Raw genomic sequence first — 22,497 nt, 5'->3', positions numbered from 1 at the left:
GGAGAGGGACCTTAGCGCACACCTCTGACACAAAATCAATGCACCCTGTCAAGACTTCCTGCGAACCCCCACACAACCAAGCCAGCACCCCGGCGGGAGTGCGTGGTGTCCCCCGGAACCACGTGCAGCGCCCCATCAACATGCGGAGCACTCAACGTAAAAGTTGACATATGCCGGTAAATATGCATGTGAACCCACGGAAAACACTCCTGCACCCCGATATGCTGCTTACGCACACCCCTAAATCTGATCGGAACCCCGATTGCTTGCACACACCCCATAATGCGACTTGCGATCTTACCTTCACACAGCGACCCCCATACGCATGTGCCTGTACGCCTGCCTTCGGGTGGTGGATATCATGAAGGCTGTGCATGGCCTTTTTCCTGCCGAGAGGTTGCGCGGTTGGGTCCATGAATGCGCATCATTCCACGCAAATGTGGGTGTGCAATGGACTGCCTGCAGGCCGTCCCTCATAATGGACACATTTTTTAAAGTTCTTCACCATTTCCTGAGTTCCGCCCCTTCCCAGCCCTCTGCGCAAGCCTTGCCCGCACCCTGCATGCTGTCTCACGCAAGTCAGTTATCCGCTCGCAGAGATGTGCCGGGCTGGTGCGAAAGCCACGCAAGTCCAGGAAAAAAGTCCTGCGCAGTCGATTCCATGAATCGACGATCAGGGATTTGCGTGCAGGATAGCATTCAAATCCCTGATTTTACACCCAAATAAATCCATGAATCGGGCCTATGGCCTCACACCGCTGATATTGCACTCGAAGGCATCCACACATACAGACAGGGACAGGAGAAGTCAAATACCACAATGACCCCTTACATTATTGTATTCACTGGGCCAAACTCTTAGAAAATGGGTCATCTAATACTTGCGCTGAGGATGCATTCATTTTAGAGGCTCAATTTTTGTAAATGTGCAGGTATTCTCAAAAGTGACCTGCACCTTTTCAGAGGGGTGTGCGGCCGCGCAAGTGATGTGCTGGCTAGCCCCCTTACATACATTAGCATCGAGAGTGCGCCCCTGATGCTAATGTATAACTGACACTTAGCGCCCATTTTGTTTCTGTGAGCACCTTTCACAGTGCCAAGATTTTAATGGACTTGTCATTGTGCGGATATAAAAAAAAACATTTGTATCCCGGGGGATAGAAATATAAGGGTGACAGCATCTTGTTATACCTCTACTATCTCACTTTCATTAAAATGCATACGAGGCTCAGAAATGACCCTGCCGTGCATTGTGCCAACTAGGGGAATCCAGACGTGGACCCCTTGCTCACTATTCTTAGAGAGGCACAGATCCACCCTACTGATGAGGTCCAACCAGACCGAAACACGTGTCTGGGGTTTCTGTTGGTACTCTTGTTCAGAGGAGAATTGCCTAGCATTTCGGTGCTGGACTGCCCCAGGGCAGGACAAAGACTTATATGTTTGGGATATTTCTTCTCTGTGAAAGATAGTGAGCTAAAGACTCTGGGTAAGTCCCTCGTAACCAGGACTAATGTCTGGCAGAGGGACTCCCAGGACCCCCTTGTTAATGTGCATTGTGTCTCCCGCTGCACCTGAACTGAGCATGCACAGGGGAATGCACCTATGTCCTACATAATACAATGTGCATTCTGTTTAGGATTCAGGATGCACAGTGAAAAGCTTAGAAAGGCCTCCATACTTGCGCAAATGCAGCAACAGACTGTAAAATGGCATCTGAATGTGAGCATCTAAGATGCGTACAATCAGATGGTCTTTGTGAATTGGGTTTCAAATTTGGTTCGGCACAAATGTTGAGATGCGCTGGCGCAACCTGTCACTTGCGCCAAAAATGGTTTGAGAATTTGAGCCATCATTTTTAGCTTTATTCTAACTGATTTCGCCTTAAAATTTTAGGAGACCAATGAACTGTGCCTTCATTTGCAGGGCTTACCTAAAAAGGTCTCTTCAGCCTTTTTGTAGTATATTTGAATAGCTTTCCACAAAATTTTGCAACCTTCTGTGTTTTCTGTATACCAAAGGGATGAGACTAGTCTAGCTGTTTGTGTTTTCATTGTTGTTCTTATACTACATGCTCAAAGTATGTGTTAGGGGTTAATGTCATCTTTACTGTGTATATTCTCTGGCAACGCACGAGGGGCTGAATAGCCTTATAGGCAAATGACTTATAGGTAACAGCTTGTTAGAGGAAGGTCCTCTGGCACTAATCTGGGCTCACTCTCCTTTGCCAGACCCCTTTAACTGCTACATTCTTTGCAATCCCAGTTCCAGACACCAAATGGCAGTAACATTTCAACAAACTTCACCAGAAGTATGAAACTTTGGAAAACGAACACTTGGCAAATGTTAGCGAGATTCAAAGTTTAACCTGTCGTGCAGTCGTGACAAAGTAGACTGGGGCCAGATTATAGAATCTTTGCACGAGTGCAAATGCAACGTTGCATGGTATTAGCGCTAGGGCAAAGTGTGCCCTATTTCTAAAAAAAGCTGGTACATATTAGAAAACCATTGCACCATGACAAGTGCAATTTGGCATGGTATAAGCAACAGCGAAAAAATGCCCTAGTGCAAAAAAGGTACATTTTCACTGCAAACTTTGCCCTGGTGCAAACATTCATTGAAAATGTATCTTTCTTGCACTAGGTCAATTACCATGCCAAAATGCAGATTAGCCAGGTATAAGCACCCAGTCAAAAATTGCTCTAGTTTAAAAAAGAGACATTTCTACTGCATTTACTGAGGCCTAGTTCATTGGCCCCCTCGCCTTCAGTAATTTAGGGGCCTCATGCACAGAGTATCCTCTTGTAATAGGGGACTAGGACCAGTGTTACGTTCCTGAAACAGGAGTACAACATACAGAGGAAAAAGAATTGCGCTGGGTCACACAATCACCACATGGCATCTGGCAGCTGGACTAATCGAATACAGGTGAACAGCTGACTCATTTGATCATGTCAACCTCTCGTTGCCCTTGGGTACGCTTGAGAACATGCAAATCCCAGATGGACTCTTACGATTATTGATGAAACTACACAAGGTTGCACGAGTGTGGTTTGGTCCAGATGGTGAACTGTCAGATGAGTTTGACATTAAGGAAGGTGTACGTCAAGGGTATGTACTGGCGGATCTATGCATTTTCACCACTGAAAACTAACATTGTTGGATAAACGATATTTGTTTCCACCCAATAAACACCCATCCCAACATATTTTAGGACCAGTGCAATTATATAAACAAACTCCAGTCCTACAATATGTGGGGAAAGTGTTGGATAGTGGCAGAAAAAAATAACGTTTACTCAATAATGTTTGTTTTCAGCACTCAAAATACTGCATAACGTACTGGCGCCTACTGTGTTCAATCTATATACAAACCTCCTATATGAAGTGCTGAGAGAGAGCACTTCAGATGTTGCTAGGATAGGAAGCAAGCAAATTAATTTCTGTAGCTTTGTGAATGCCATCGTTCTATTAGCACCAACTCAAGCGGCATCATCTTGTGCAAACTATATTTCAAGAAATCAAATGCTATGGTATTTTCTAGGAGGAATTGTAGTTTAAACGTAATCGTCCTCATTACGAGTACAGGGGTGCAGCAAAAAGTGACAGTGGAGTGGTCATAGTTCCTTTTCCACTACTTTCCCACCATATGATGTTACTGCCATATTACGAGTTTTGGTGGTAAGGTGTAGGTTGTGTCTCCATCAAAAAGCTGCGGATAAATCAATACCCTTACCACCAAACTCCATCTTATTACTGCAGTGGAATTGCCACTCCTGGTAATTCAGAAAAATTCCTGCCGGAGCCTTAAGGACTCCGAAAATGGGGACTAAAACCACTGTGCCACCACTCCTGGTCCCGTGGTAAGTCCAAGCGACTGAGTGGTGGTAATGGTAATCGATTTTGGCAGTAATTCAGTGGATCTACCACCAATTGCCACCAACCTAATATTGGGGCTCAATGTCTGTAGATGGGACTAGGCTTGACAGTTGTTCTCGCTTAGTTTACATCAGCAATAAATGTAATTCAGTAAACCGCTGGCGTGCGATGGCTACACCTCTGATCAAGTTTAGAAAATGGCATAGGTGAATTGGGCCAGGCAGTGTTTAATGAAGAATATTGTCGTATTAGGAATTAGGAAGATTCTAGAGGTGTATGAGGCCAAGTCGGTGCCGATTGTGTTATATAAGGAAGCTAGTTGAGAATACTCACAAGCAAACTTAATTTAACAAGCGCAAAACTGTTTCCAGTGCTCAGTACTGGGTTTACCAAGGTTGGCATCAACATATATGTTGCACTGGGAGATGGGAGTTAGATATTTAACCAGCACTGAGCCTGGTGCGGAGAGCATGCTGGGATGATGGATTCCTGTACACTGAGCCAAAAGACTCTGAGGGTGAGGGGACCAGAAGGTTGGTGATTCCCCAATGCCACAGAGAGTTCCTTTTGGATTTGCCTCACCAAATCCCTTTAGCGGGTCACTTGGGAGTGACTAAGACATCGGACTGGTTGTCTGCATGCTTTTACTGGCAGCAGCTCAGCATAAACATTAAGACATTTATCTGGTCCTGCCTGACTTGTCAGGCTTCTGGGAAGTCAGGCGGTGCCACAAAGTCCCCCTAACTCCCCCTAAATTCCAATACCCCTGGTTGGGCAGCCTTTCAAGAGAATAGGCATGGACATTGCAGGTCCTTTAGATGCCCAAATCAGCTCAGGGAACAGATACATCTTGGTGGTGCTAGACCACGCCACAAGGTATTGTCCTTCTGAGGAGCATCAAAGCCCCTGTGTTTGAGAAAGCTCTGATTGGGATATTCTCCCATGTTGGTTTCCCCAAGGAAGTTGTTTCTGCCAGGTGATCAAACTTCATATCCGCTTCTATGAAAGCTTTGTGGGAAGAGTGTGAAGTCACCTACCGGTTCTCTACATCCTTCCATCCGCAAACAAATGGCTTGTTGAGCAGTTCAACAAGACCCTGAAAGGCATGACAGGTAGCTTGGAAGAGCACCTGAGGAGAATAAATTGGATATTCTCCTGCCATGCCTTCTGTACGCCTACAGGGCGGTGCCAAAGAATCGAGCAGGGTTTACCTGCTTTGAGCTTCTGTTTGAACACCCTGTACGAGGTCCCCTCAGTTTTGTGAAAGAGGGATGGGAGGACAGCTTTTCCTCTCCCACACAAGATGCGGTGGACTATGTACTTGGACTTCGGTCTAGAATGACAAAGTACATGGAACAGCCGATGAAAAAGCTAAAGGCCAGTCAGGAGTTGATGAAGCACTGGCATAACCAGAAGGCCACAATGACAGTTTATTCTCCAGGCCACTGGGTGTGGATTATGGAACCTGTCAAACCGAGTGCCCCTCAGGACAAGTGGACTGGGCCTTACTGTGTGCTCAAAAAAGTAAGTGAGGTAAATTATCTAATTGACGTGAAAGGACCTAAACAGATGTGCAGGATCTTTCACATCAACCAGCTAAATACCCCATCATAGCCAGGATGACTTGGTCATGGCGTTAGTGACAGATGGAGAGATTGAGGAGGAGACCGATCCCCTCCCAGACCTCCTGCACACTGATCCCACCGATGGGTTAGTTGAAGGTGTCAACTGACAGACTGTTCTGTTTACTAGGACAGATTGCTGGTCTGTTTTCACTGATTCCAGGTCGGGCAGATTCATTCACCCATGATGTGGACACTGGAGACAATATGCCGGTGAAGAGCAGGATTCATCGGATGTCTGATAAGGTCAGGGACACCATCAAGGAGAACGTTTCCAAGATGCTGTCCCTAGGAGTGATAGGGCCATCCCAGAGCCCCTGGGCTAGCCCAGTGGTCTCTAAAAAGACTACTGGTGGGAAGACTGACGCCTGCTTTTGTGTGTACTACAGGGGGCTCAATTCTGTCACAAAGACAGATGCTCACCCCATTCCTCGGGCAGATAAACTCATTGGCAAGCTCAGTGCTGCCAATTAAATGAGTACCTTTGACCTCAGGGCAGGGTACTGGCAGGTCAGCTTGACAGACGGAGTGAGAGAGAGGTGAGCATTCTCCACCCCAGAGGGACATTATGAATTCACTGTGATGCCCTTCAGATGGAAGAATGTCGCTGCAACTTTTCAGAGGATGGTTAACCAGGTTTTGTCTGGACTAGAAAATGTCAGTGTCATCCTTTTAGATGACATTGATGTCACACGAAACAAGTGCTTCAGGTGCTGCAGAACGCTGGTCTATCAAGGCCACGAAGTGGCAGATGGCGCAGGGCACAGTTACTTACCTAGGCCACCTGATCGGTGGAGGTAAGAAACAACCTTGCAAAGCGAAGGTACAGGCTGTGAAGGATTAGAACATCCCCGCCACACAGACACAGGTGAGAGCCTTTCTAGGTCTCACTGGGTACTACCAATCATTCATCAAGGGGTATGGGACAATTGCCATGCTCCTGAATGATGTAACTTCCAAGTACATGCCAAAGAAGGTAATTTGGACCCCCACCTTTCAAACATCCTTTCAGGATTTAAAGGATGGATTGTGCAGGGCCCTATAGTCAGGAGTTCATTATCCAGACAGACGCCTGTGATTTTGGGATTGGGGCAGTGTTAGCGCAGCTGAACTCTCAATGGGTAGAGTAACCTGCCGTCTGTCAAGGAGTTCCCCCCTTCTCACCTGAGTTCGATCTTTGCTGGATTTCTTGATCGATACCTTCTTGCGGACGTATCGAGTCTTGAATAAGGCTGCACGAGTCTCTTCCGACTCCAGCGTGCGTTCAAAGTTCCGGGATGCAAAGATCCAGGAATCCGGGAAATTTACAGAGTGCGCTACTAGCACACGAGCCGAGGAATGAAGAAAGGAAGGAAAGGGACTAGGAATGGGGTTGGCTGAAAAGAAGCAAGGAAAACAATACCGCGAGCTACAGAGCACACGTCTGGTTGCTACTTCGCAATAGCATTGCGACGCGGGAGGCATGGTGTAACGCTCACCTGATTCCCACGGAGGCGCCGGTCTTGGCAGGGTGGTAACTGTATCTCGAAAAGTGAAGTGCAGGACTCGATTGGCTTCCGGGGCTGGGCCTCTTCGCACTGTGTGTCTAACTCGAAGAGTAAGATGTCTGCAGGTGAAAGAATATGGGGTTAATGACCTTGGATTGTCGGGTGTCTCTCTCTCTCCCCCTCTCACTTTTCCGGGAGCCCCAAGGTCAACGTGCTCACCTTAGATAGGTGAATGCTGGACTCTCCATCTGCGTCTGGTGCAGGGTGCCGTTACCAGTTCCTTCACTGGGTTGAAACGTAGGCCTCTTGACTTCAGAGGATTGCTAACCGTCGTTAACTGCACGAACGGTGAGTTTCCGGGCACCTTTAATGTCCTTACAGTCTTTAGGTGCGTGGGCACGTTAGTATGGAATAGGGCTCTGTATAATGTTCTTTTCTAATGGTACCTTTTGTCTTGCAGGGCTCTTGAGGCGGAAGATGGTGGTTTGAAGAGAGCCGGAGTTCGAGCCAGCGCATAGGAATGAAGCGCTTGGAAGTGCGTAAGTAAGTGCCTGTTGCCTGCTTTCGAAAATGCACTCTAACTGTCTCTTTTCTTTTGCAGGGATGAGTTCGGATGCTGAAGAGACGCTGGAAAACGCCAGAGTATTTGCAGGCGCGTAATTGTGGAGGGCGCGATGGCGCGTGAGTAAATAGCCTGACTAATGTCTCTCCTTTTCTCTTTCAGGTGCAGGAATGCAGCGTTGAAGAAAACCGGAATTCGAGGGGTGCCGGTAAGTAAATTCCCCACAGGAATAATTATGCTTTTGTCTTCACAGGCTTTTATAATGGCGGAGGAGCAGCGCGAAGAGTTGGTAACTGCCGATGGATCAGGTGAGGAAAGCGCTGCGAGTGAAGGTTGCCGTGCTAACCTGTTGTTTCTTTGTCTTTGCAGGCGCTTCTGAAGGCTGGATACAAGAAAGGTAAGCTTTGTTCTCACAGGTTCAGGATCGGAAGAAAGAAGACTGGAACCGACACAGTGAGCGTTCTGCTGCAGATGCAGAATAACGCGAAGCACGTTGCATCAATCGGGTGTGGTTTAAATAGCCTTGGAGTGATGAGGCGTCTTCCTCCACTGCCTCGCCCAGGTAAGAATAGAGTTCCTGTTCTAGAAGAGTTCCAGTGTTGTATCCAGGGAGTGGAGCCTGCCCCACCCAGGTAAGAAACTAGTCCCGGCTCGCAGAGGATTCCCATATGGCTGGTAAGTAAGCAGCATGGTCTGCTGCAGGTAAGTCCACCCAAGCATCTTTATACATGTTATGAGCCCGGCGCTTCCAGTGCCGGGACCAGTAATTTTCATGAGCCTGGTGCCACCGGCGCCAGGACAAGGTCCAAAAGGTCCCAGTGGGGACCGGCTGGTGCCTAGGATGAAGGTTAGGGGCCTGCTTCCAAGGACGTTGGGCTGGTCCTAGCCCCTTGGAAGCAGTGATCATGACCGCACCCCCCCTCAAGGCCCCTCCCAAGCGCGTCTTCTCCGGGGGTTTTGGCTTGTCGGGGTGATTTAGATGGAATTTCTTGACCAGACGAGGTGCATGGACATGTTCTGAGGGTTCCCAAGACCTTTCCTGGGGGCCGTATCCTTTCCAATCAACCAGGTAATATAATTTAGATTTGGAGATTTTGGAGTCTAGGATGTTCTTTACTTCGAACTTAAGTTCTCCATCCACTAGAACAGGTTCTGGGAGTTTGGTCAATCGGGTTTCTGGTTGTACTGGTTTTAGTAGGGAGACATGGAATACTGGATGTATTTTCATATGAGAAGGCAATTCCAATTTGACAGCCACCGGATTAATTATGGCAGAGATGAGATAGGGTCCTAGGTATCTCGGGATGAAAGTGCGGGGTCCTTTTAGAGGCAGGTGCTTAGTGGATAACCAGACCTGATCTCCCACAGAGTAGTGAGGGGCCTCTTTACGGTGTTGATCCGCTCCTTTTTTGTATAGTGCTTTAGCTCTTTGCAGATGGGCAGTGGCTTCTTTAAAAGCATGAGTGATCACCGAGTGCAAGTGATCCACAGCAGGTGTTTCGAGTTTTTGGGGAGGATCCAGGTTAGAGGTCCTAGGATGGGTTCCGTATAACAGGAAGAAGGGAGTCTTCCCGGTTCCAGAATGGATCGAATTGTTATAAGCGTATTCAGCGATCCAAAGGATATCCTTACAAGGGTTTTCAGTTTGTTGGAGCATGCAGCGTAAATATTGCTCCAGAGTTTGATTTGTCCTCTCGGTTTGTCCGTCAGTTTGGGGATGGTGACTAGTTGAAAGTCTCACATCAATCTGGGCTAAGCGACAGCAACTTCGCCAAAAGTGGGAGATGAATTGACTTCCTCTATCGGAGACCAAAACCGAGGGGAAACCGTGTAACCGAACAATGTTTTCTAGGAATTCTCGGGCTAACACTGAAGCTGAAGGTAGGCCCTTTAGGGGAATGAAGTGAGCCATCTTGGAGAATAGATCCACGACTACTAAAATGGTATTATACCCTGAGCACGGAGGTAAGTCAGTGATGAAATCCATGGACAGGGTATGCCATGGACAGGGAGGGATGTCAAGCGGGTGTAAGAGGCCGGCTGGTTTCTCCTTCTGGCTTTTATTCTGAGCACACACACCGTAGGAGATTACAAAGTCTCTAATGTCCTTCTTCCATGATGGCCACCAGAAATGTCTTTTGACCTTTTCCATGGTTTTGGTAATGCCAGGGTGACCCTCCATTAATGAGTCATGATAACAGGAGATTACCTGTTTTTGTATTTTCTCACAGGGCAAGTACAATCGTCCTCGGAAATATGGTAGGTCTTGATCCACTGAGAAGTCCTTCCCCTTGAGTTGCCAGTCCTGTAATTCTGCCGGTGTTAGGAGTGATTTGACCGTTGTCTCGATGTCTTCAAGGGATTGAGCGCTGACCAAACCCAAAACTCTTTGTTCAGGGATTATGGGTATTGGTTCAGGATTGGTCAAGTGTTCATCTATTCCCATCCGGGAGAGGGCATCTGCTTTTCCGTTTTTACTGCCTGGTCGATAAGTAATTATAAAGTCAAACTCAGCCAAAAACAGAGCCCAGCGGAGCTGCCTGGAAGACTGAGCTTTGGCCGTCTTCAGATATTGTAAGTTGCGGTGATCTGTCATTACTGTGACTGTGTGTCTGGCTCCCAAAAGGTAATGCCGCCAGGCCTTAAAGGCCGATCTGATAGCTAGAAGTTCCTTGTCTGTAATAGTATAGTTGATCTCGGGAGCCGAGAATTTGCGGGACCAAAAGGCTACAGGATGTAATTGGTGTGTAACTGGATCCCTTTATGATAAAACTGCCCCCATAGCAAGACTAGAAGCATCTGTTTCAACGATGTAGGGGAGTTCTGGGCGGGGATGTTTCAGAACAGGTGCAGAGATGAATTTAGCTTTTAAGTCTTGGAAAGCTTGTTCCGCCTCTGTAGACCACTCAAAACGTTTGTTTTTCTTTAACAGAGCGGTGATGGGCTGGACTATTCGAGAGAATTCGGGAATGAACCTGCGGTAAAAGTTAGCGAAGCCTAACATGCTTTGAACTCCTTTTACAGAGGTTGGTGAAGGCCACTTGATGATTGCATCGACCTTTTTTGAATCCATATGGACTCCGTTAGGCGACAGTATGAATCCCAGGAATTCAACTTCAGTTACGTTGAAAACGCATTTTTCAAGCTTAGCAAAAAGGTTATGTTGACGCAATCTCTCGAGGACCTCTTTAACGTGTTTCCGATGTTCCTCTTCAGATGATGAATAGACGAGGATGTCGTCAATATAGACAACTACACACACATCTATGAGTTCTCTGAGGACGTCATTCATAAAATACTGGAAGGCGGCCGGAGCGTTGCATAGTCCAAAGGGCATAACTTGATATTCAAACAGCCCATACTTGGTGCGGAAGGCCGTCTTCCATTCATCGCCCTCTTTTACTCGTACCAAGTGGTAGGCTCCTCTGAGATCCAACTTTGTATATATACATGCGTTTTTGACTTGGTCCAGGAGTTCAGGGATCAAAGGCAACGGGTATCTGTTTTTAACGGTGATTTGGTTCAGGGCGCGGTAATCTATACAAGTTCTAAGGTCTCCTTCCTTTTTCGGAACGAAGAACAAAGCCGAAGAAGCTGGAGATTTTGAAGGACGGATAAACCCGTTAGCTAGGTATTGTTCCAGATATTGTCTGAGGTGGAGATTCTCTGGCTCGGTGAGGGCATAAATCCTACTGCAAGGAGGAGTAGATCCGGGTATCAGGTCTATTTGACAGTCGTAAGACCTATGAGGAGGCAGGGAGTTAGCTTGGTCCTTCTGAAAGACGTCTTGGAATTCTTGGTATTCAGGAGGTAGTTGGGGAACCTCAGAAGAGATTGCTGCCAGTGAAACGTCGGCCCGAGGATAACAAGTGGGGATACATTCTGGAAACTGAACCGTCTTTGCTCGCCAATCGATCTGAGGATTGTGCTTCTCTAACCAAGGAATTCCTAGAATGATCTGGAACTGAGGGGCCTTGATCACATCGAACACAATTTTCTCCCGGTGTCCATCTTGGCTCACTAACGTCACTTCCAGAGTGGTGTGAGTTACTGGTCCGGAGGCTATCTCCGTGCCATCCACTGTAGTAATGACGCCTTTTACTGCCTTAGGACAAAGAGGTAGATTCATCCTTGATACCATTTCACGGTCCACATAATTGCCGATTGCTCCGCTGTCGATGTAAGCTTCAATTGCATGCAAACGATCAGGACGTTCAGGGCTAATGAGGACCATAGGCACCACGAAATGCGAGGTCACGGAACAGATTTTAACGCTCGGCAAGAGGACCTCTACACTTGTCGGGCTAGGTCGTTTCCCTGCTCAGAATTTGTGGTACAGGTAACTGCAGCTCCTACAGCCTTCTTAGCTGGTTTCACTGGACAGTCTCGAAGAAAGTGCCCCGAGTTTCCGCAATAGAGGCATAATTGCAGCTGTCTTCTCCTTTCTCGCTCTTTTTGGGTTAATGGTCCTTTCATGCCCCCTATTTGCATGGGTTCCACGGTGTCAACTCCCCTAGCTGAGGTCTGCGGTTTGGAAAAAACTCGGGTATCAAATTTGGAACGATCAACCTTCCTGTTCTGTAATCTGTGGTCCAATTGAACAACTAGGTCAATATAGTCTGAGCAGTCTTGTGGAGGATTCACAACTTGAGCTAACACATCCTTGAGCTCTCCACGCAGGGCTCTTTAGAAAAGCGTAATTCTCTTATCCTCAGGCCATTGAGTTTCCACTATAAGTCTGTTGAATGATGCGATGTTAGTCAAGAGGTCTTGATTACCCTGTCGTAACGAAAGGAGTTCATTGTCCAAGGCCTGCCCTTGTGAATGTCTTGCGAACAGTTTCTCCATGCTGGACTGGAAAGCCTGGAAATTATGAAGAACCGGATCATCCTGAGTAACTAAAGGGATCGACCAATCTGCGGCACTGCCACTGAGATAAGAAAGCACGAAGGCCACTTTGGCCTGATCTGTTGGGAAGGCTGCTGGCCTACATAAGAAGTGTAAGTGGCACTGGTTAATGAACACTGCAAATCTCTTTGGGTCACCAGAAAAGCGTTCGGGCGGAGCCAAGGGCACATTACCGGGTAGATTGATTTGCACTGGGTTTGTGGAGGATGCTGAAGGATAGTTTCCTCCTGAAGCGGGCAAAGGTGTTTGTCCTGCCTGCGTTTGTAGCAATTGCCTAGCGAGGTCATCTGTTCGCTCCTTGGATATAATCAGCTCTCTTCTTAGAGCGTTCGTTTCCTGACGAGCTGCATGTACTTCCGCTCTTAGTTCCCCAAGTAACTGGGCCAATTGATCGGTATCTGAGGTTTCCATTGCGCCTGGGTAGGAGTTTTGCGGTGGGCTTCGCGTTCTGTAACGCTCACCTGATTCCCACGGAGGCGCCGGTCTTGGCAGGGTGGTAACTGTATCTCGAAAAGTGAAGTGCAGGACTCGATTGGCTTCCGGGGCTGGGCCTCTTCGCACTGTGTGTCTAACTCGAAGAGTAAGATGTCTGCAGGTGAAAGAATATGGGGTTAATGACCTGGGATTGTCGGGTGTCTCTCTCTCTCCCCCTCTCACTTTTCCGGGAGCCCCAAGGTCAACGTGCTCACCTTAGATAGGTGAATGCTGGACTCTCCATCTGCGTCTGGTGCAGGGTGCCGTTACCAGTTCCTTCACTGGGTTGAAACGTAGGCCTCTTGACTTCAGAGGATTGCTAACCGTCGTTAACTGCACGAACGGTGAGTTTCCGGGCACCTTTAATGTCCTTACAGTCTTTAGGTGCGTGGGCACGTTAGTATGGAATAGGGCTCTGTATAATGTTCTTTTCTAATGGTACCTTTTGTCTTGCAGGGCTCTTGAGGCGGAAGATGGTGGTTTGAAGAGAGCCGGAGTTCGAGCCAGCGCATAGGAATGAAGCGCTTGGAAGTGCGTAAGTAAGTGCCTGTTGCCTGCTTTCGAAATGCACTCTAACTGTCTCTTTTCTTTTGCAGGTATGAGTTCGGATGCTGAAGAGACGCTGGAAAACGCCAGAGTATTTGCAGGCGCCTAATTGTGGAGGGCGCGATCGCGCGTGAGTAAATAGCCTGCCTAATGTCTCTCCTTTTCTCTTTCAGGTGCAGGAATGCAGCGTTGAAGAAAACCGGAATTCGAGGGGTGCCGGTAAGTAAATTCCCCACAGGAATAATTATGCTTTTGTCTTCACAGGCTTTTATAATGGCGGAGGAGCACACGAAGAGTTGGTAACTGCCGATGGATCAGGTGAGGAAAGCGCCTCGAGTGAAGGTTGCCGTGCTAACCTGTTGTTTCTTTGTCTTTGCAGGCGCTTCTGAAGGCTGGATACAAGAAAGGTAAGCTTTGTTCTCACAGGTTCAGGATCGGAAGAAAGAAGACTGGAACCGACACGGTGAGCGTTCTGCTGCAGATGCAGAATAACGCGAAGCACTTTTGCATCAATCGGGTGTGGTTTAAATAGCCTTGGAGTGATGAGGCGTCTTCCTCCACTGCCTCGCCCAGGTAAGAAAAGAGTTCCTGTTCTAGAAGAGTTCCAGTGTTGTATCCAGGGAGTGGAGCCTGCCCCACCCAGGTAAGAAACTAGTCCCGGCTCGCAGAGGATTCCCATATGGCTGGTAAGTAAGCAGCATGGTCTGCTGCAGGTAAGTCCACCCAAGCATCTTTATACATGTTATGAGCCCGGCGCTTCCAGTGCCGGGACCAGTGATTTTGATGAGCCTGGTGCCACCGGCGCCAGGACAAGGTCCAAAAGGTCCCAGTGGGGACCGGCTGGTGCCTAGGATGAAGGTTAGGGGCCTGCTTCCAAGGCCGTTGGGCTGGTCCTAGCCCCTTGGAAGCAGTGATCATGACACATGGTCTATTAATAGAACACGCTACGTCCAAGGTGTAGAGCGAGGAAGGTGTTTCACAGTGGACGGCCATGTTGGGAGTACACGGAAGTGTAAGCCCTGTTGAGACAAGGACCAGGAAGTCCAAAAGGGGTGTGTTCTGTAGTTCATGACACCGTCTACAATAGCTGGCGATTGATAAAAAGGGAAAGGAACTGGGACGTTGTTGAAAAAGAGGCTTATGCATTTGTCTGGGCAGTAAGGAAGCTGGAACCCTACATCTTTGGGTCACACTTTACTATCCAAACAGACCACAGGCCTCTTTGATGGTTAATGGTCATGCAAGGGGAGAACCCTCAGATTTTGTGTTGGTCTATATCCCTACAGGGTTTAGATATGGACATCTAGCATAAGCCAGGCTCCCAACATGAAAATGCAGATGGCCTCAGCCGGTACTTTTGTCTAGATGATGAACCAGATCCTCAGTAGTGTGGTGGTTTACATGTTGAGGCTGGAGGGCATGTGAGGAATTCGACAATCCAAACAGTAGGTGTGCTCTCACCTGGGCTTTTTGAATTTTTTAATTAAATGGAATGATGGTAGACCAACCTCAAGAAAATGTGTAGGGCTAACCACATACATTTTCTAATGCTCACAGCACAACAAATGCATAGACCTCTATACTCTGGGTGGGAACAGCCTACAGGCATAGTCTCCCCTGCCATATTTAGTTGAGATATGAGAGGCAGGGGCACACAATGCATCTCTAGAAGGGGGAGCAGCAAATCTTCCCCCTGCCATGACCAGCCTCCTTAACTAACAAAGGCTCCATGGATCCAACCTACTCTTTTGTTGGGCTCTGCAGCTGGTCGCATATGAATTAGAGGGTACTTCAAACAGGTCCACATGGGCATGGCTGCAGAGGATAACAAAGGAGACAGGAAACCCCAACAAGGTCTCATATATAACTGTGTCAACCGGAATCCAGCTCCCACCCTCAGTATCGATGAAAGTGAGCTGTCATATCTGGTACTGCGTGTTTACAGTAGTGCACCTCGCAGGGGTACCCCATTCATAAGGTACGAGAATGTGGTTTGCATGAGCCAGAGAGTTTGGTCTTGCTGCAGCTTCCAGGGAGACCTGCCGCTTTAATCATGAACTACAAGGAGATACATTAACCAGAGAGACTCTTTAATTAACAACAGAAAGGAAGATGGGTGGGACTTAGTATCACGTTTTCAACCCTTCACCTTTCTGATTCCAAATCACTTTGGTTATGAACTCATACATATAGTAGATTGTTGGTGGGAACCCCAGGATTGGTTAATTAAGGTAGGTTTAGCATGCACCAGTCACTGTGGTCCATTTTGCTTTAAAAGAGGGCTGAGCCCCTCTTTTGAAAGATCACCTGAAGACTTTGCAAGGAGTAGCAAGAAGAACTCATCATTGGACCCTTGCTGAAGAGACATTCTGCCTTACATCTTCTGCAAGTGAAGGTAGGCCTCAACCTCCAAAGAAGGAAGCAAGATCCCTCCCCTAAACATATCCCACGGAAAAGAGGGTGATACTGAATCCAGGGGACCATCCAGTCACTCCAGAACAGGTACCCAGCCTGCTCACAGTGTGCCCTGCTAGGCTCTGCACAAAGCTTCCTAGGTAAGAAGTGCCAGAAGGTCTCTGAAACCGAAACCAAGGATGAGGCAGCTGTCTGCAACACACTTGTCATCTTTGGGCTGTCCACTTTAAAGAATGACACAAGCCCAGTGAAGAAACTGGGAGAAGTGCCACAACAAGCATCTACCAACATCCAGCTTAAAGGACATTTTCGAGCCAGTCGAGTTTCTGAAGCTGCAACCAACTGCAGTGCTGATCATTGGTACACTGCAGTCACTTAAAGACATCTGAGACATCTTAACCAGTGCTTCAGAACCGCCGACCATCATTAAGATGATTCCTGACCCCGAGCTGCCATATAGGCAGCCTGCAGCCATTCATCCAGTTTGCTTGCTGTAATGTCTTGCCGGCTGATACCGTCAGCTGACACCCGTCTTGAACTCTGTTACAGATCCCTGGAGAGCGCACCGAAGCCAACTCAACCCTGTTGAGCACAAAGAACTCCTACAGCACAAAGGGGATTTTGTTTCTGTACCCCTGGTCCTACCTGGAAGGCCCCTAGAGACATTTTAAGACCCATTGATCCCTTTGTGCTGAAGCCAAGTAACCTAAACCTGTTGGGATTATCTTCCATACCGACTACCCTGCTGCCAGTATCCATAGTGCATCCCTTTTCCTTCTTTGAAACTGTCTGTCCTCTGCATTCCTTTACACAGTGGGTTGTATTTCATAGTGTTGCTAGAACTGTCTGTTGTGATAATAATAAAGTAGATATTTTTATACAACTATGACTGGACCGTCCCTTTTATCATTGTGTAGTAATTGTATTTTCACTGTGTTGCCCCTAACCAATGATCCCTAACCTTTCGGAAATAAGCCTGCTGTTCTGTGCACGTTACCAAAATCGGACAAGGAGGTATGATTTGCTTGTTTTCCAAACTTTTCGGATCCCTTATGATGTATTAGAGGTGTGGGGCTGATTGAAGTTTTAGAAACAGATATTCACCCCTGGACCACTGGTACCCCAGAGGTTGATTTGTCACACCAACATACGTTCTCCCCAAGGATAGTCTGTCTTACTGTTTAACATCCATCCTAGACTGAAGGAAGAAAGAATAGCTTGTAAGCCAATTGAGATTTTGAAGTTCATGTTGAAAGGCCCAACTCCTATACAAGGATAAGGCTTTGAAGGACAGATTGTGGCGGGAGATTTTAATGTTCACTTCGATCCCCTTTACACATTCGTTGGGGCTCACTATGATGGAGGACCAATTGACGAATATACCAGATGCAGTGATGGCTGGTGAATTTATTAATTGAAGGGGCATACATTTTTCCCACAAAAGACTGCTGAAGTGACCGAGCATAGCAAGGAAGCTCGAACCTACCAAGATGAGCTCATGGGGGTGTCTTATCACCAAAAGACGTTTAAAATAATGGTTTAAAATGGTGCACATGTTACAGAATACATTCTGTGAAAACAATGGATTAAAAGAAACACAATTTACATTTGGTTTTGTAGGGCAACACATGAAATAGATGCAAGTCACCAACAGCACACAAAGCATGTTCCACCTCATTTTCATGATGACCTTGCCCACAATATATGCCATTATAAAAATAATGTTCAGGCTCACGCTACCTAATGCAGGGTGCACCAATAAATGCCAGAATTATCACACAATATTTATTTATTTATATACAGGCTAACAATGCTATTTCTGTCAAAAAAGAACGTACAATAGATAAGAAAACAGATTTGACGGGAATCAGTGAGCTTCTTACAATGGGGTGCGTTGGAGGGACATTCTGACCAGGTTTTGGAGGGGACAATTGCCTATGTGGACATACATAGATTTAGGACAACCAACATTGGACATTTTTAAGTGCAGGTAGGTGGTACACAGCAAGCTGTGCTCAGGATGTGACCATGATGGGTGACGTGCTACTGTGGAGGCAGAGGAAGTGAAGGACAAAGGCAGGTTAGAGGCGGGGGGACATATTAGCTAGCAGGAAGATGAGAGATAGGTCAAGAGGGTAACTCAGAGTCGAGTAGGTAGGCTTTTACTTTGGTTTTGAATAAATCTGTGTAGACTGTTTTTTTGGATGTCAGGGGGAAGAGAATTCCATCCAATTGGAGTAAGAAGAGAGAAGGAGCATAAGTGAGGGCAAGCACAGGGAGGGGCAGGGGGTAGAGCAACAAGGGTAGTTGAGGAGGCAGAGTCGAGATTACGAGAAGGTTTCTAAGGTTGGATGGAGGAGGAAAGATGTGGTGGTGCCTTGCAGTGGATAGATTTGTGAACCAGGAGAAAAAATTTAAATCTGGACATGTTTTGAATTGTCAGACATCCAGCATGATGAGGGAGTAGGTGTGATGCGATGAAGTTCAAAGAGAGACCTGATAGCGAAGTTAGTGATCTTGTCGAGAGGACAGAAAGCATAGTTGGGTAGCTCAAAGAGGATGCTTGCACAGTAGTCCAGTTTAGAGAATACAACAGTGGTTAAAAGATGCGTGGCAGTGTTGAAAGGAAAGAGGTGCCTGATTTTCCTATTATTTAGGAGGTTGAGGTGAGCTGCTGTTCCAATTTTGGAGATGAAAGTAGAGAAGGCGTGACAAGGGTCATAGATGATGCAGAAGTTTCTAGCTGAAGAGAGAGGGGAGAGTGTAAGGTGGGAACTTGATTGGCAGAGGAAGAGATGAGAGAGAAATGTTGGCAGGAAAGAAGAACACCTCTGTCTTATTAGAGTTAAACATCAGAGTGCAAAGCCATCCAATATGTAATGTATAGAGATAGTTGGAAATGTTGATAGAGAGATTAGGGGAGAGTTCGGGAAAAGAAAAGAACATTTGTGTGTCATTGCGAAGAGTTGTTACGAGAACCCAAAGGAGGAGATTACTGCCCCAAAAGCAGAGGTGTAGATTGTAAAGAGTAGCAGACCCAAGGCAGAGCCTTGTGGAACACCAACAGTTAGAGGAGTGAGTTGAGAGGTGTTGTTACTTCAGGAAACAGAGAATTGGCAAAGGTCAAGGTAGGGTTCAATACAGGGAAGGGCTCGATTGTGAATCCCAAGAAGCAAGAGAGTATTAAGGAGATCAGAGTGATCAACAGTGTCAAAGGCAGCAGGCAGGTCAAGGAGAATTAGTATAAAGGATAGGTTGGAGTGCTTAGTAGAGGCAATGAAGTTGGACACATTCATGAGAGCAGTTTCCGTGGAGTTACAGGAGCAGAAACCTGCTTGTAGGGAGTCTCGAAGGTTATGGATGAAGAAATTGGTAAGATGGTTGAACACAACCCTTTCGAGCAGTTTAGAGTAGTGCGGAAAGAGAGCAGACACACAGCAAAAGATACATGGTAGGTTTGGGTAAGCCTCTTGCTGTTTTAGGAGAGGGATGACTGTGGCTGTTTTGAAAACAGAGGGAAAAACAAGTGGATTCGGAGGACAGGTTGAAGAGTTCAGTGAGGTTAGAGTCCACTAAAAGGGCAATAGGATTGACTAGCCGAGGAGTAAGAGGGTCTGATGGGACACCAGTGGGGTTAGCCTTCATCAGTAGAGATAGTACTTTGTCAGTATTGGTGTTACTAAAGTGGGAGATAGAGGCAGAGGATGATGGTAGAGTAGGCAGAGAGTAGGCATGCCTGTACCATGTAACTAAGTTATTGCAAGTAACAGTTCCTCAATGCCCCTGGGCTGCTTGCGCGCTATATAAATGTAAATAAATAAATAAATAAATAAAGTAACATGTAGAAGGAGGGAGTGTGAGGAAGGTTAGGCGAGAGTGTAACATTTTGGCAATTTTTTCAGCAAAGTAGTCAGCTAGGCCATTAGCTGTGAGGGTGGATTTGATAGTCATAGATTTAGGACAAGTGAGGAGTAAGTTTAGGGTGCCCTGTAGCCGGCGAGGATGATTGGAGTGAGAGTAAATGAGAGTTAGGTAGAATTCCCTTTTTGCTCTATCAAGAGTGGACCTAAGCAACTTCAGGGCAGAGAGGTAGAGTTTCTGGTCCTCATGCGAGTGGGTATGCCTCCATTTGTGCAGCAGCCAATGCATGTCTGTGCAGAGAGAGTGTATGAATGGGGTGACCCATGGTTGACGATGCTGAGACTTAGGGGTGAAAGTAAGAAGTGGGAAGTGAGTGGAGAATGAGTCATATAGTAGGATTGAAAGCTGGAGAAGGCAATGTTGGTGGAAGAGGCATCAGGTGTGAAGGAGGAGAGTGAGAACTGTAGGCCGGACAGAAAGGTGGGACTGGAAGAAGGTTTACATTTCCTTTTAATAATAGGGGAAGCAAGTGGTGAGGAAATGGCAGAGGGTGGACAGGAGATGGTGGTGGAAACAATTGAGTGTTCAGATATGGATGCTATGACACTAGTATTAGTGGCTGTGAGAGAGGTGGAGATGAATAAGAGATCCAAAGAGTTACAATCTGTATGTAGGTTATGGATAGAGTGGAGAACGTAGCCACTAAGAAAAGACTGAAGTTCAGATTTCTGAGAATTGGTTGGACAGAGAAGGTTAAAGTCACCTAAGAGAATGAGGTGCTGTTTAGTGGGAAGAGAATGACAGAGTTTCCCATGATCATCAAAGGATGGTCCAGTGGAACCAGGAGGGCGACAGATTGAGATGATGTGAACCGAGTGAGGCAGAGCAATATTAGAGATGGTGAATTGAAGAGAAGATTTTGCATTGGAGATTTGTGAGGCATTGTGGTGGGACGAAGGTGGGTGTCTGACTCCTCCACCTTTGTCAGTCAGTTGTGGAGAGTGAATGAAGCATAGTTTGGAGTTGTGTAGGGCCCCCAGAATGGCAGTGTCAGAGTGAGAAATACAGGTTTCAGTTACAGCAAGAAGGGGCTAGGGGAGAAGAGCTGGAGCGAAAGTTGTCAGTAATAATGGATGTTTTGTTGCATACTGACTGAGCATTCCTGAGTGCAATGTTCAGTTGATGAGGTAAGGAAGAGTAGAGAAGTTGAGTCTTAGAGGAAGAGAGGCGGGGTGGATAGATGCTAGAGGAGGTATGGTTTGCTCATTGGATTTGTTTGTTGGAACGAAGTGGAGGAGAGATGGAGTTGTGGGAGCTTTGAGTTGTGGGTTTTATAATAGGGCTAGGAAAGGAGGATGTTGCAGCGTGATTAGAGAAAGCGTAGGGAGCGGTGAGTAGTAAGAGCAGAAGGAGGAGCAGGAGGGAATGCTTTATAGGTGAGTAGCTCCAATAATATATGCTCCTGTTTGCTTCTCCAGAGGAAAAAAGCCATGCCACAGTTAAAAAATATATCCAGACTAACAACACCAATGTAGGCCAGTGAAGCCACATAACAACACTTCTCATGTTTGCTTTGCTCCAGTAAAAAATACTATTTTCCAGGAAGAAAATGTCACCAGACTGGCTGTAGAAATGTAGACCCATCAAGCCACATAACAACACTAATAATATTTGTGGTAACCTTGATGCCCAGTGAATAATGACATGCCAGTGCCACAGTAAGAACATGTAACAAGACTGGCTGTAGCAATGTAGGCCAGTCTAGCCACGTAATAACACTTGTCATGTTTACTTTAACCTTGATGCCTAGAAAAAACAATGCCATGCTAGAGGCAGAACCTGTAACCAGGCTGGCTGTAGAATTATAGTACAGTTGAGCAACATAAAAACAAGTATTGTGTTTGCCTTAAATTTGATTCTCTGCAAAAAAATGGTACGCCAGTAGCATAAAATGTGACCAAACTGGCTGCTCAGTCTAGCTACGTAACACTTTTCATTTTGGCTTTAACTTTGTTGCCCATTAATAAATGTATTTTAATTTTATTGGCTATTTATAAGCTGCTTATACAACAAGACAGTGTTTCAAAGCGCCACAAGGCAAAAGGGAAGGGAACAAGGGAGCAAATAAATAATGGAAAAGACTAAGAAAAAAATAAGAAGAACTAACAAAAAGCGGTCCTACTAGGCGTTGTGACATTCAAAACGTGCAGAGAAGCAAAGGAGGGCGGGGCAGGGGTAAGTGCTAAAAAGGCCTGCAAATGCCATGCCAGGAGCGTATAACATAACCAGACTGGCTGCAGCAATGCAGATCAGCCATAGAACAACACTTATCATCTTTGCTTTAACATTGATTTCCCGTAAAAAAATGCAGGCCTTGACCCACACACCCAAATCAGGGGACTTCTCACCAGCACTCATGCAACCAACCTCACACATTCAGCATTCATACACATTCACTCATGAATCCATACACATTCATTGCATTCATAACTCTTTCACCCATGTGCGCAGGAGCCATAGACCCCCCTGGACTATGACTCCAGTCTCTCTGAATGTGCATGGAGCTGCAGGAGTACCCCTTACAAACATTCAGAGCTGCAGTATCCCAGCCCATATCGCTAATTGGCAATGGAAGGCTGGGGAAGCAAAACGCCTCTGTCCTTACATGGCCCATTGGGGATGCACGCTGGGACAGAATGGGGAAGGGACATTGTGTTTCCCTTTAACAGTTCAAACCAGCCCAT

This window comes from Ambystoma mexicanum, chromosome 13 (genome assembly GCF_040938575.1).
Source record: "Ambystoma mexicanum isolate Mex_15411 chromosome 13, UKY_AmexF1_1, whole genome shotgun sequence".
In the NCBI taxonomy this organism is placed as follows: Eukaryota; Metazoa; Chordata; class Amphibia; order Caudata; family Ambystomatidae; genus Ambystoma; species Ambystoma mexicanum.
This window is presented reverse-complemented; position numbering follows the sequence as displayed.